This window comes from Podarcis muralis, chromosome 2 (assembly GCF_964188315.1).
Source record: "Podarcis muralis chromosome 2, rPodMur119.hap1.1, whole genome shotgun sequence".
NCBI classification, from domain to species: Eukaryota; Metazoa; Chordata; class Lepidosauria; order Squamata; family Lacertidae; genus Podarcis; species Podarcis muralis.
Window position 1 is genome coordinate 49,222,194 of NC_135656.1, and position 13,604 is coordinate 49,235,797.

A 13,604-nucleotide genomic window follows, 5' to 3' on the forward strand; every position below is an offset into this window, starting at 1 on the left:
AGTAGACTAATCTTACCTGATATAAGGCAGTTTTCCCCCAATTATTCTACTAAAATGTGAAAAGGTAGCTTCTCAACTCTTTTAACCACCAGTAGACCTCATATGCAACCAATTTACTACTGTCTCCTCCTCCCTAAACTCAGCAACACCAGACTTAATTATCAGTATCAGATAATAGATAAATTTGCATGCACTCCACTCAGAGAAAATATTTATTTTCTATTAAATTCACAGATTAATTCCATTATCTCTCGTCTACCACACTAAGCACCAAAACATGCATTTTATTAACAGATGATAAAGATCTGAGTTGAGCTCAACAGCACTAACTTTGCAATTTGTGTATTTTTCTACATATTGCACTTTTTTTGTTCTGACTTTAATAGCCATTCTAAATTGGACAGGATATGAAACACAGGTAGGAATTAGTTAGGACTTAAGTGCAGGGAATGGAAGTACTTTGTTTGAAATACCATTCTGTGATAAATGGGAATCTGAGACATCGTTTCTTCCTTCTTTTGGACAGCTCAAACAGCAGTTTTGAAAGTCCATGTTGAAATAAGCCAGATAACACTGCTCTCTGCTGTCCACATATTGCACTGAAGTGAGCAACCAATATTCCAAGGGCAGAATTAAAAGGAAATCATTGAACATGAATAGCAATAAACTTTAATTTGCTCAGTTATGAAAATAGTGTGCATTTGGGGGGGGGACTTAAACATGTGCTCTTAAAATGTATGTTCAGTGTATCTTAGGGACTGAGGACTAAATTTCACTGCAGCAAAAGTAATTAAATCTGGAAACATTTTTTCTGCATTCCTAGAAAAGCTTTATGACTGTTTATTCCTATAAATGTCTGGTTTGAGTTAGAAGCTGAATGCAGTGCAAAAAATAAGTTCCACAGTAAACTACAAAAACACAAATATAAATACTATCAGAAATATATGCTTAATACCCACAATATATCAGGGTGAGGACCCTTTTAGAGCTATAGGTCCAAACCCTTTATAAGCCCTTTCTTATAGTCTGCCATTATAGCCACAGGAATGTGGCTTTTCTCTGCCCGACCTTCCAAAGGCACAGAGTATATACAGACCTGCACTGGCTCCCATGTCTTGGATGACCAAGGCAGTGTTTTGCATGGATTTTCCCATGTTTAAATAAGAAACAAATACAGTGGTACCTCGGGTTACATACGCTTCAGGTTACATACGCTTCAGGTTACAGACTCTGCTAACCCAGAAATAGTACTTTGGGTTAAGAACTTCAGGATGAGAACAGAAATCGTGCTCTGGCGTTGCAGCGGCAGCGGGAGGCCCCTTTATCTAAAGTGGTGCTTCAGGTTAAGAACAGTTTCAGGTTAAGAATGGACCTCCGGAACAAATTAAGTACTTAACCCGAGGTACCACTGTAAACCCAATCATGTGACTAGCTTTACCATTTTTGGGATTGCTTGCTTACTTGTTCTGGCACCTACATAGGCTATTCTGAGTCAAGGCCACTGTTCGGATCAACACTGTGCTGATTCCCCCCCCCCCCCCAATGTGTGTGATTCACAGTTTAGGGTTTTGAAAGTGCATATCTTGCTTTTAAGGTGACCAAGGGAGTGACTTTTCTAACAGTATGCAGATCATCTCACCCCTAATCTACACACTGCAGCCTTCCCAGGTGCCTATGTTTCCAATGACGCCCAGGTGGACATGTGTGGAGGTGATTCCTTTGAGCTTTCTTGGATCAGGAAGTGTAGGCAGTCTAGAAAACTGTGGCGTATCAGAGGAAATGTTTACTCAGATGAAAACCATATACAGCACCCTCAGCCACCTCATAATAATAAGGTAAGCTCAAAACACTGTACCAACCAATTCTGAATAAATTCTCAAGTGCCCAAGAATGAGGCAGTAAAATAAAAGCCTCTTTTGCTGAGGAGAAAACTAGTAAGAGGATAGATTTCCAGTTATAGTGTACTACACTTTCAGTCACTCTTGCTAAGACACCAATATTACCATAATATTATTTGAAGAAGAGGCAGTGTTTAAATCACAGGAAGCAGAAAGGTCTGGCCTCATTACCTTTTTTGACCACTTGTTTTGAAAAGATGTGGGGAGTTGGCTGAAACAGGGAAAAGTCTGGATAGGGTTTGGGGCTTTCATTAGGTGCTCATCCATTTGTGCAGGACCCCTGCACACAAACACTTTTTTCACTAACCCCTAGCGCAGTGTTTCCCAACCGGTGTTCCGCGGCACACTAGTGTGCCGTGAGACGTTGCCTAGTGTGCCGTGGGAGGGAGGCGGGCGAGTCGGGCGGCGAGAGGCGGGGCGGCGGCGGCGAGCACACGCGGGGCGGCGAGCGAGCTCCCTCCCACATCCCATCGCCGCGAATGCAGGCTTTCGCTGAAGCCTGGAGAGCGAGAGGGGTCGGTGCGCACCGACCCCTCTTGCTCTCCAGGCTTAAGGAAGCTATCCCCCCAGCCGCGCAAGCTCCCAGAGCGATGCCAAAGCTGCGAGCACCTTCGCCATCGCTCTCCGACCCGTTCGGGGGGCTGGGGACGGGAGAAGCTCCGGCTTCCCCCGCCCCCAGCCCGCGCAAGGTCCCAGAGCGATGCGGAAGGTGCGCGCACCTTCGCCATCGCTCTCCGACCTGCTCTGCGGGCTGGGGACGGGAGAAGCTCCGGCTTCCCCCGCCCCCAGCCCGCGCAAGGTCCCAGAGCGATGCGGAAGGTGCGCGCACCTTCGCCATCGCCATCGCTCTCCGACCTGCTCTGCGGGCTGGGGACGGGAGAAGCTCCGGCTTCCCCCGCCCCCAGCCCGCGCAAGGTCCCAGAGCGATGCGGAAGGTGCGCGCACCTTCGCCATCGCTCTCCGACCCGCTCTGGGGGCTGGGGACGGGAGAAGCTCCGGCTTCCCCCGCCCCCAGCCCGCGCAAGGTCCCAGAGCGATGCGGAAGGTGCGCGCACCTTCGCCATCGCTCTCCGACCCGCTCTGGGGGCTGGGGACGGGAGAAGCTCCGGCTTCCCCCGCCCCCAGCCCGCGCAAGGTCCCAGAGCGATGCGGAAGGTGCGCGCACCTTCGCCATCGCTCTCCGACCCGCTCTGGGGGCTGGGGACGGGAGAAGCTCCGGCTTCCCCCGCCCCCAGCCCGCGCAAGGTCCCAGAGCGATGGCGAAGGTGCGCGCACCTTCGCCATCGCTCTCCGACCTGCTCTGGGGGCTGGGGACGGGAGAAGCTCCGGCTTCCCCCGCCCCCAGCCCGTGCAAGGTCCCAGAGCGATGGCGAAGGTGCGCACACCTTCGCCATCGCTCTCTGACCTGCTCTGGCGGCTGGGGGCGGGGGAAGCTCGGGCTTCCACCACCCCCAGCTCCTGCAAGCTCCGGGAGCAATGGCAAAGGTGCGCTCACCTTCGCCATCGCTCTCGGACCCTTTCTGGGGGCTGGGGGTGGGGGAAGCTCTGGCTTCCCCCACCTCCAGCCCCGCAAGCTCTGGGAGTGATGGCGAAGGTGCGCTCACCTTTGCCATCGCTCTCGGACCCTTTCTGGGGGCTGGGGGCGGGGGAAGCTCTGGCTTCCCCCACCTCCAGCCCCGCAAGCTCTGGGAGTGATGGCGAAGGTGCGCTCACCTTTGCCATCGCTCTCGGACCCTTTCTGGGGGCTGGGGGCGGGGGAAGCTCGGGCTTCCCCCACCCCCAGTCCCGCAAGCTCCGGGAGCCACTCTGGCTCCCATTCTGGGGGCTGGGGTCGGGGGAAGCTCGGGCTTCTCCCGCCCCAGCCCCGCGTCTGGGGGGGGGGGGAATAATTTTTTTCCCTTTATTCCCCCCCCAAAATCTAGGTGCGTCCTATGGGCCGGTGCGTCCTATAGGGCGAAAAATACGGTAGTCAATATAGGCACAGAGTTAATTTTTTAAACATTTTCTAATGGTGGTGTGCCTCGAGATTTTTTTCATGAAACAAGTGTGCCTTTGCCCAAAAAAGGTTGGGAAACACTGCCCTAGCGATTCACTGGCTGCTATCCCTTTCCTCACTTTGAGCTGTGCTTTGCAGTATCCCCACCCCCACCCTTAGGAGATTTTCAGTGTTGAATGCCTGATTGCTTTTGGAAGGTCCAGCAGTCACACACAACAGATCAAGAAACATACCAGAAGGAGGAGCAGCTCTGCTTGGTTAGTGAAGTGTACTTATTTATTTTTGTGTGTTTATTTTGGGCCTCGGTGCAAAAAAAGCATATTGTTTCCCTTTAACATTTGTCTAGAGGTAATTTTGTTCAGACAAAGGAAATTCTTATGCTGTCTGCAGGGAGGCTTGGTGAAGAAGGGGCAGAAAGCCCAGTTTTTTGCGGGGGGGGGGGGCAGTTCTGAACCAAGTCAACTTATTCTAGCTTTGGGACTGCAATTCAGCCATGTTCCTTAGCTCTGTTTTGGGACTACATGGCTCCTTTAGCCAAGGTGAGTGCCTCTGGGTGACACTCCTTTTGAATTTATGCACAGCTGTTGGACCGGTGGGGCTTGTTTGCATTAGGACTCATTTGGCCACCTTAATTTTGTTTTTGAAAGAAATAACTGTTGTTCAAAATCCAGCATAAAATAGAATTTATGACCATCATTTGTAAAGCCAAAGCTGATACAGTAGTACCTTGGTTCTCAGATGCCTTGGTACTCAAACAACTTGGAACCCAAACACTGCAAACCTGGAAGTAAGTGTTCCAGTTTGCGAACTTTTTTGGGAAACCAAACATGTTTTGAGTGCCACGCTTCCGTTTTGAGTGTTATGCTGAGGTCTGTCTGTTTTTGCTATTTATTTTGTGTGTTTCTTTTTGCAGCTCTTTTATTTTTGTTTTGGCTTTGTGGAACTCAGTTCAGCTACTGATTGATTGTGTGACTGCAGTACATTGTTTATTGCTTTCATTTTATGGATCAATGGTCTCGTTAGATAGTAAAATTAATGTTAAATTGCTGTTTTAGGGATTGTTCTTAAACGTCTGGAATGGATTAATCCATTTTATATTACTTTCTATGGGAAAGCGTGCCTTGGTTTTTGAATGCTTTGGTTTTGGAACGGACTTCCAGAATGGGTTAAGTTTGAAAACCAAGGTACCACTGTATAGTGGGAGATGGTTTCAGGTCCACTCCATTGATTGATGTTTCATTTTCTAGCTGCACTGCGGAAAGTTCTGCATAGGTCAGTCAATTGCAGGGAAGCATCTTCTAATGTCAAGGCTCCCTAGAATATTTGGGTTTTGTGTATCTTTTTCTTCAAAGGCCTTTTACTCATAGCTTTTTTTTTAGAACCCTAAACAAAAGACGAGTCTATAAAAGGAGCGTGCTTACTCAAAATGCCACTGGGAGTATGTAGTACTGTTCACAATTTCTGGTAAATTGCTTTGTATATCTGAGCTGACCGATACCACCAGCATACAGCAGAGTGCAGTACAGTCTATATGTAGAACATGATGCTTTCATGGTCCTTTCCTAGAATTTGCAGCACAGTAGTTAAATCACCTGCAGAATTTCTGGAAAGAATGTACTAAAAGCAAAATGCTGCAATTGCTTTTAGATAAACGATACTCGGTCTGCATTTTTCTTGCATGCAGCATTATAGCCCAAACTATTAAAAATTCAAAACTAGCATTTGTTTGTTTGTCAGTTTCACAGTGTTGAAAGACCACTGCAATAAAATGACAAATTAACTGATTCAGGGGAGGGAAGATGCTGCTTCACCTGTACTTAATTTCTTAAATGGAAACTGGAGGGCTGAAAATTACTAGAATTTATGACCTGTAGTTTAGAAATCTGTCACCCTATTTGCAGATTTGCAGGGGGGTGACTAGTGGGGGGGGGGCTGTAGCTCAGTTGTTTTATGCATGCTTTGCTAAAGGAACCAGGGAATTTTTATTTATTTAAAACATTTATCTCCACTTTTGAAACCTAGGAGAAAGTCTACCAGTTGGTACAGATAATGCTAAACTCGCTGGAGCTACCGTACAGAGTTATTCTCCATTACATTTGAGGCTGTTGTGGATCCAGGAGAAGTCTGTTCTAAGTACTGGAGGTTGTTATTTGTCCCAGATATAGGAAGGCATTCACACTAATTTGCTTTCCTTTTACTCTTTTGGAAATAAAATGTAATGACATTCCTATAAAAACAGTGTATGCCCATGTGATAGCGAAGTGTTAGAAACTGTTTCACCCATGAAATTACCAGAGTTATTTGTCCCTTGACTTTTTCCTTCCCAGGAAGGTCTTTAAATTAGTATACAGCTCTCCTGGTCATGGATACACAATCTCACATATACACAATCCCATGGAACTAAATCAGTTGCAAAATTAGTATTCAAAGCTGTAAAGATCTGTAAGCAACTTCTACTGAACATTTAAGAAGTTCAGGTAGATATCAATATATGATTGGAAAAGAGGTGTGAGAGCAGGAATAAACTCTAGAATGGCTGTTTGAGATCTTGCAGGAGCCCTTGTGTGACCTCAGAATGTGGAAAGCAAGCTGGGGGCTCAAAAAGCTCTTTCTGCAGTGGGAAAGTATCATCAGAAAGAGATTTTAAGCCCCTGCCTTGCTTTCCATGCTCTGGGAAGGTCACGGGAGTCCTGCAGAGGCCTTGCATGACCTTCCCAAAGCCCGGTAAGTAAGGCAGGTGGCTTAAAAATCTCTCTGCCTTGATGGGGGGAGCAAGACCTACTCAGTGTCGGCTTCAGACAGGTAGGGATGGTTGTGTGGTGCCATTCCAGGGCCTGTTCTGCCTTTGCACAATTTTGCTTATACACACGATAGCCAGGAACGTAACCTCACATAAGGTGAAATTTACCTGTAAGGTTTTTATTTGGAAACATGCATAAGACTAAAGGTTCAATCCCTGGTTTCTCCAGGTAGGAGTGAAAAATAATTCTGAATGTTACCAATCAGTTTAACCATTACTGAGCTAGATAGACAAATGTTTCCAGTGGATATTATTTTCCCTTCATTGGACCATTTTCTTTGGGCGGGGTGCAGGATTTGAAGGTTTATGGAATACAGTGGTACCTCGGGTTACATACGTTTCAGGTTACATACTCTTCAGGTTACAGACTCTGCTAACCCAGAAATATTACCTTGGGTTAAGAACTTTGCTTCAGGACGAGAACAGAAACAGTGCAGCGGCGGCAGGAGGCCCCATTACCTAAAGTGGTGATTCAGGTTAAGAACAGTTTCACGTTAAGAACAGACCTCCAGAACGAATTAAGTTCTTAACCCGAGGTACCACTGTATTAATAATTTTGAACTAAATGAAATGGCATGCTAGCAATTTGAATTTTCATATCCTTGGAGTTTTAAGTTTTGTCTCAAAACGGTACAGAACGAAAATTTGAAGGAAAGGCAACCCATCACAATGGGAGGTGGTCCAAAATACCGGTATATTTCTTTTACTTGAGTTTTCTAGTGAGTTTAGCTGTCTAGCCCTTTGGCTGGGATAGCTGTAAAATAAAATGATACAATTAACATAAAATGTGACTGTGCCTCTACTCCTTAACTGCTTAGTGCTTTCCATGAATATACTTAGTGGAATACTAGGCCTTTGAATTTTTCCTGATATTAATGACTTCATTTCTCAGAGATATCTCTAGTCAGATGGTTTTTAATTTTCTTTTGAAGTGAAGACATTGGGAAGTATGTGGAAACACCTGAATGTGCCTGCAGTATGTTAATCTAAGGTATTCCTAAGATTTTTCATTTTAAAAAGCATATGGTGTGGTGTGGTGTGGTGTGGTGAAGAGATTTCAGAATTAGTTACTTTAGGTACTAGAATTTGAAAAGGCCCTTTGGTTCCCTTTCAGTATCAGACCTTGCAACTAGCTGGTTTGTGAAAAATGATTTCTCCAAAGCAATTATTGAGTTGTTCTCAGCGCTTCTCAAGTTGAGTTAAATGTTCTTTTACTGACCTTAATGCAGTACGATGGGAACATTGTCACAGACTGTGTCCTACTTTGCAGAAGACAGCTGTAAAAAGCTGCCTTCTGTTTGAAGTTGTCCTCTATTTACTTGGCTATCTGATCAAAGTCCAGTTTAAATGTAGGGATCCTTAAGAAGAGAGTGTGGAGTCACTGGGTTTGCCCATCCACACTGAGCACCTGAAGCAGATGGAGAAAGCTAAAGGTTGTTTCGCATAGTCTTCCCTGCTATGGTGAAATGTATTGGCTTTCTAGTCATATAGTAATTATTTCAGAATTGAAATATATGTGCACATGTTTGTGTGCTCTGTTGAAATAGAGATAGTTAGAAAGGGACATGATGTAAATTGTATATGTTGGGTACAACTATAAATATTTTAGGATTTCACCTGGTGCATGAAAGTGGGCACATGAAGGGAGGGAAACAGGATACTGCCAACAACAGCAGCAACATCAATAAAATCATTTGCCAATATGGAATTTTCAGTTAATGAAAAGCAGGTCTTAATGTGAGTGTTGAAAGGGAGCATTAATTTATACTTAGGGTGAGCTAGTGGGAAGAGATCAGTCTTGTGTATCTGTTAAACAGATAGTAAAAAACATGAGTCTAACACCACTTAAGATAAAGCTGTGTGCAGGGATCTGGAGTTACTCTTCAGTAAATATTAATAAATGGGTAATGACATTTTAAATAGCAAAAACCTGGCAGATACACCTGAACAGGCTAAGCAATACAACATTTATATTAGATATGCACCAAAGCAACCTCCTGTTCAGATTGTAAAACAAATAGGAAAGTGAAATGATTTATAGCTTTATCTGTCAAGTCTTAAGAAAGATGAATCAGCACTTTTTCTGTTCTGAGAATTGTTTTGGTCACAGCAGAGATTGTTGGGTAGTTCTTTTCATTTGATTGAAATATTTTGTTGGCATTTAGTATTTTAATGTATCCTCTTGATCAGGCATAGGCAAACTCAGCCCTCCAGATGTTTTTGGGCTACAACTCCCATCACCCCTGACCACTGGTCCTGTTAGCTAGGGATGATGGGAGCTGTAATCCCAAAGCATCTGGAGGGCTGAGTTTGCCTATGCCTGTTCTTGATTTTAATGTTTGCTCTTTAATTTTTATATATTGTTGTCTTGCCAAAGTCAAGGGTTGTTTGGGGTTCATAGACAGATAACCACACTGATAGAGAGAAGTTCAGTGATTTTATTAAGTAGCAAGCCAGATATAACTGGAAAATCACTGAAGGGTCTTCATGCAAGATAACATAAGAGAGCCTACTTCCCCAATCAGTTGTCAGATGCTCCAGAAAATGACAGCAGATATACCCCAGCAGGCCAACATGTAGCACCAGACTGCTCTGGGCCTGTCCAAGGGCTCAAAGCTTAACTCAGAATCTGGGAGATTTATATCAGCTGGGTGAGGACTGCAGGGCCTGCTCCCTTCCAGGGCCTTTTCCAACTGGCCCAGGGGGCTTGGCCCAGACCCTCACTTTTCCAGCTATAAAGGGACTCCTGCTGCGGTGAGGCCTTGGACCATCGGCTGGGTGAGGATTGCAGGGCCTGCTCCCTTCCAGGGCCTTTTCCAACTGGCCCAGGGGGCTTGGCCCAGACCCTCACTTTTCCAGCTATAAAGGGACTCCTGCTGTGGTGAGGCCTTGGACCATCGGCTGGGTGAGGACTGTAGGGCCTGCTCCCTTCCAAGGCCTTTCCAACTGGCCCAGGGGGCGTGGTCCAGGCCCTTATTTGGAACAAATTTTGGGGAAGTGTGGGAAGTTGTTCTACCATTGCTCCCTGTTCCAAGTGATTAATGTGTTTTAAAATGTCCTCAAGCAGTCGGTGGCATTTTAAATTTTTATTTCTTTTTTTCCTTTTTTGCTGCCCACGGACTGTCCACCTGCCCACGGACTGTCTCGCCAGAGTGGTGCATGCTCTAGTTATCTCCTGCTTGGACTACTGCAATGCGCTCTACGTGGGGCTACCTTTGAAGGTGACCCGGAAACTACAACTAATCCAGAATGCGGCAGCTAGACTTGTGACTGGGGGCAGCCACCGAGACCATGTAACACCGGTCTTGAGAGGCCTACATTGGCTCCCAGTACGTTTCCGAGCACAATTCAAAGTGCTGGTGTTGACCTTTAAAGCCCTAAACGGCCTCGGCCCAGTATACCTGAAGGAGCATCTCCACCCCCATCGTTCTGCCCGGACGCTGAGGTCCAGCACCAAGGGCCTTCTGGCAGTTCCCTCATTATGAGAAGCAAAGCTACAGGGAACCAGGCAGAGGGCCTTCTCGGTAGTGGCGCCCACCCTGTGGAACGCCCTCCCATCAGATGTCAAAGCAATAAACAACTACCTGACATTCAAAAGACATCTTAAGGCAGCCCTGTTCAGGGAAGTTTTTAATGTGTGATATTTTAGTGTATTTTTGGTTTCTGTGGAAGCTGCCCAGAGTGGCTGGGGAAACCCAGCCAGATGGGCGGGGTACAAATAATAAATTATTATTATTATTATTATTATTATTATTATTATTGTTATTGTTATTGTTATTGTTATTGTTATTGTTATTGTTATTATTATTATTATATACCCTAACCTCTTTGTGGCTATGTAGGGTTGCCACCCATCCCTCAAAATACACGACAGTCCCATTTTGGGGGCACAGAGTCTCCTGTCCCATTTGGCCCCCAATTTGTCCCATTTTTTTAAGTCATAAAAATAAAAATTGCCATTTGTGTGCTCACCCAAACTTGCTTGTCTCGCAATTGTATTAATGTTATATGTTATTGTATTTGATAGTGTTTTGTGTATATATATATATATATGCAGGTTTTGGTGTCCTCGGGTGTCTTCCCGTGTAAAAGTTGGGGTGTCTAGGCGACGTTTCGACGAGGTCTCACTCGTCATCTTCAGGCTGGTGCTTTCGGCTTCTTGTTACTGGAACAGAGCAGGATCTCAGTGTTTGAGTTCCTATAAATACTGTTGAGGAGGTGTGGTGTATAGCCTCCAATGTTCTGGGCAGAGAGGAAGTTCCCAGGCTAGTGTGCCTTTTCTTCTTTTGTTCCTTAATTACTTGAGGGATATCTTGAGTGATTTCTTGAGTGATATCCTGAGTACCACTTAGGTGGGTCATTAGTGATTTCTTGAGTGATATCCTGAGTACCACTTAGGTGGGTCATTCCTGTACCCGTGAAAATCTACGAAAGCATATATATATATATATATATATATATATATATATATATATATATTCCTGATCATACCTTTATGCATCTCCCATTTACGGCTTTCTCAGAGAAAAATCTTAATGATTAGTGTTGGTTTCATGAAATGTAGATTTCCTGAAGGATAAAGCCAAGATTCCTTCAAAGGCTCATCAGTATTTTGTGCAACCACTTGCTGGCTGTTTCTGATCCCATGCCTGAGGGAACAGAGCATTGCTCAGGGGGAGAGAAGATTTCTTGAAACGGAAAGGCTGTGCTAGAGATAACAACTCACAGGAAGAAGACAGAATATCAGCTTGATTTCCCAGAAGACAAAAACGCTGGAAATCTGAAAGGCCTTTGATATGATTGGTGAAATGGCACTGAATCTATCAAGTGAAGGCTGGAACAAATATTCCACCCTACCCCCCCCCCCCATTGTAAACAGAACAGATAGTGAACAGGGAGAGTGGAATCCTATAGATTTACTTCAAAGTAAAATAGCACTATTAGAGCCATTGAAAAGAATTGCCAAAAGTGTAGTTGAAATTGCACAAGTTAGAGGGCTTGTTATGTCTTGGACTTCCAAGGGATGCAATCCAGCTCCTTGAAAGACATTGTGTGCACAGTGGAAATATATCCCAAAGTCTACTTCATGTCATCACGCTGGGGTTTCCCTTGTGTGGGGCAGTTGGCTGAGTTGGAAACAGTTTGCGGGTGTCTGGTGTGCTTCTCCCCACAGAAAGTGAATGTGTACACTCCCATCTACTATAATGACACATATGACTCTGAGGGAGCACTTTATTTTCACATAGTGCTTTTTACATTGCCATGCATAGCAGCTCTTCACCACTTCTCTTTTCCAACACTGTCTTCTGCCACTACAGAGCAACATAAGGAGAGGGATCCTTGGACCAGAGAAAGTGGAGAAGTGACCATGTGGTTAGGAGAAAGTAATGAACCTCCAAGAATGGTTGCTTACCATATAAGAAAGAAAAGCCATTAAAAATAATAATAATAAGCCAAGCTCTGTTCACACTCCTCTTTCTTGTAGAATTAAGTTGCATAAATTATAGCAATAGATTAACATTTTGACCTTCATGTTATATCTTTGTAATTAGCAAGGCACACAGGTTTTTAGCAGTGCTATTCTTTCCTTTAATGTGTGTGCTTTGATTTTCACGGTCAGGATTAAAATGGTGTTGGGGAATGTTAATGATTTTGGGACCAGGGAGGGCGTGCTGTTAATGTTGGATGCCTATAATTTTTTAAAGTTTATTTTAATGTTCCCTTAAGATAGGGCAGGTTAATCATTCCAAATATATAATAAATTAATTTATAGCATATATGTGTGTAAAAAAAGAGTAAAGCTTCTTCATTACAGTTTACAAGGGTCTAGCATAGAAAAAGACAGCTTCCAGCGTCAGCCAAACTTACCTTGCCCTCTGCTTGATCTATTTTTCCCTATCCTAGGATGATGTGGCATCCATTTGTCCCTATGGCAACAGAGCTCACTCTTTAAGATGCAGATGATGGGAACTTAGTTTGTCTTGACAAAGGGGCTGATTTGACATATTTAGCAAGTTTCCTCATAGATTCTAACCTCACATATGCAGGACCACAGGTTTAGAAGGGATCCACAGGTATCAACCAGACTGATCTCCCCTGCCAACCCTATAACAATATTCAATGAATAATTGAAATAGCCTAGCTCTTAAAACATGTATGCAGTGTCAGCTGAAATAGTATGTATTGGAACAGTCTAGTTGAAGCCAGGAACATGGTGATTATTTTAAAACATCTTTTCAAGGACATTCTTTCACTTCCTTTTTCCACCTGAATTCCTCCTGCGTATGATTCGGTTCCCCACTAATTTAATTTCTATTTAAACCAAAAGGAAGATGAGTTTATATGGCCTGAAGCAAATATCAATAGCTTTTATGAGAGGAGAACTGGAAACCCAGTATCTTTTATAGGAAATAAGACTTGTTGGACAGGCAAGATCTGGGGAAATAGCTAATAGAAGTTTTGCGCTTGAATGATTCCTTGTGGTTTTACTGTTTAATGCCTATTTAAAAGTCTATTGTGTGACTAAGGTTCCATTTGGCTTTGAAACTGTGGATGTTCCTCAGTCTCTGGCAGTTTTAATGTTTGCCTTTTATTTATTTCTGTTAGGAAGCCTCACATGCCTCTGAATACACAATCTGGATTTAGGTTTCCTTTCCCTGCAGTACAAATGAAACTCTTCAAAGAACATGCTAAATATTGCTGTAAGCAGAAGATGTATTTTAACCAGCCTTAACATTAACAGAGTTAAATCAGAGCCAGGAATCATTTTAAACCCTGATTTTATATTGGTGGTTTTTTTTATATTGATTGCTGTTAGGGCATAATAATGACCAGTAAACATGCCAAATTGCTTTCTTGAACTGGACTGATTTTTGCATAATTAAATATATTTCCCTTTTTCTTTTTGAAG

General features: G+C 44.1%; 1 protein-coding gene across 2 annotated transcripts in view; it reads left to right on the plus strand.

Moving 5' to 3' along the window:
• The window catches only part of KCNIP1 (potassium voltage-gated channel interacting protein 1), a 477,263-nt gene that overhangs the window by 94,699 nt on the left and 368,960 nt on the right, over positions 1-13,604 (plus strand). Inside the window, exon 1 of one of the 2 annotated variants that reach the window (XM_077924438.1) lies at positions 4,067-4,151. The exons of the other annotated variant lie outside the window; for it this stretch is intronic. The gene's annotated coding sequence lies outside the window, so the exon portion shown is untranslated. Of the gene's footprint in view, positions 1-4,066; positions 4,152-13,604 lie in introns of those variants that run through there. 2 annotated transcript variants of the gene reach the window in all.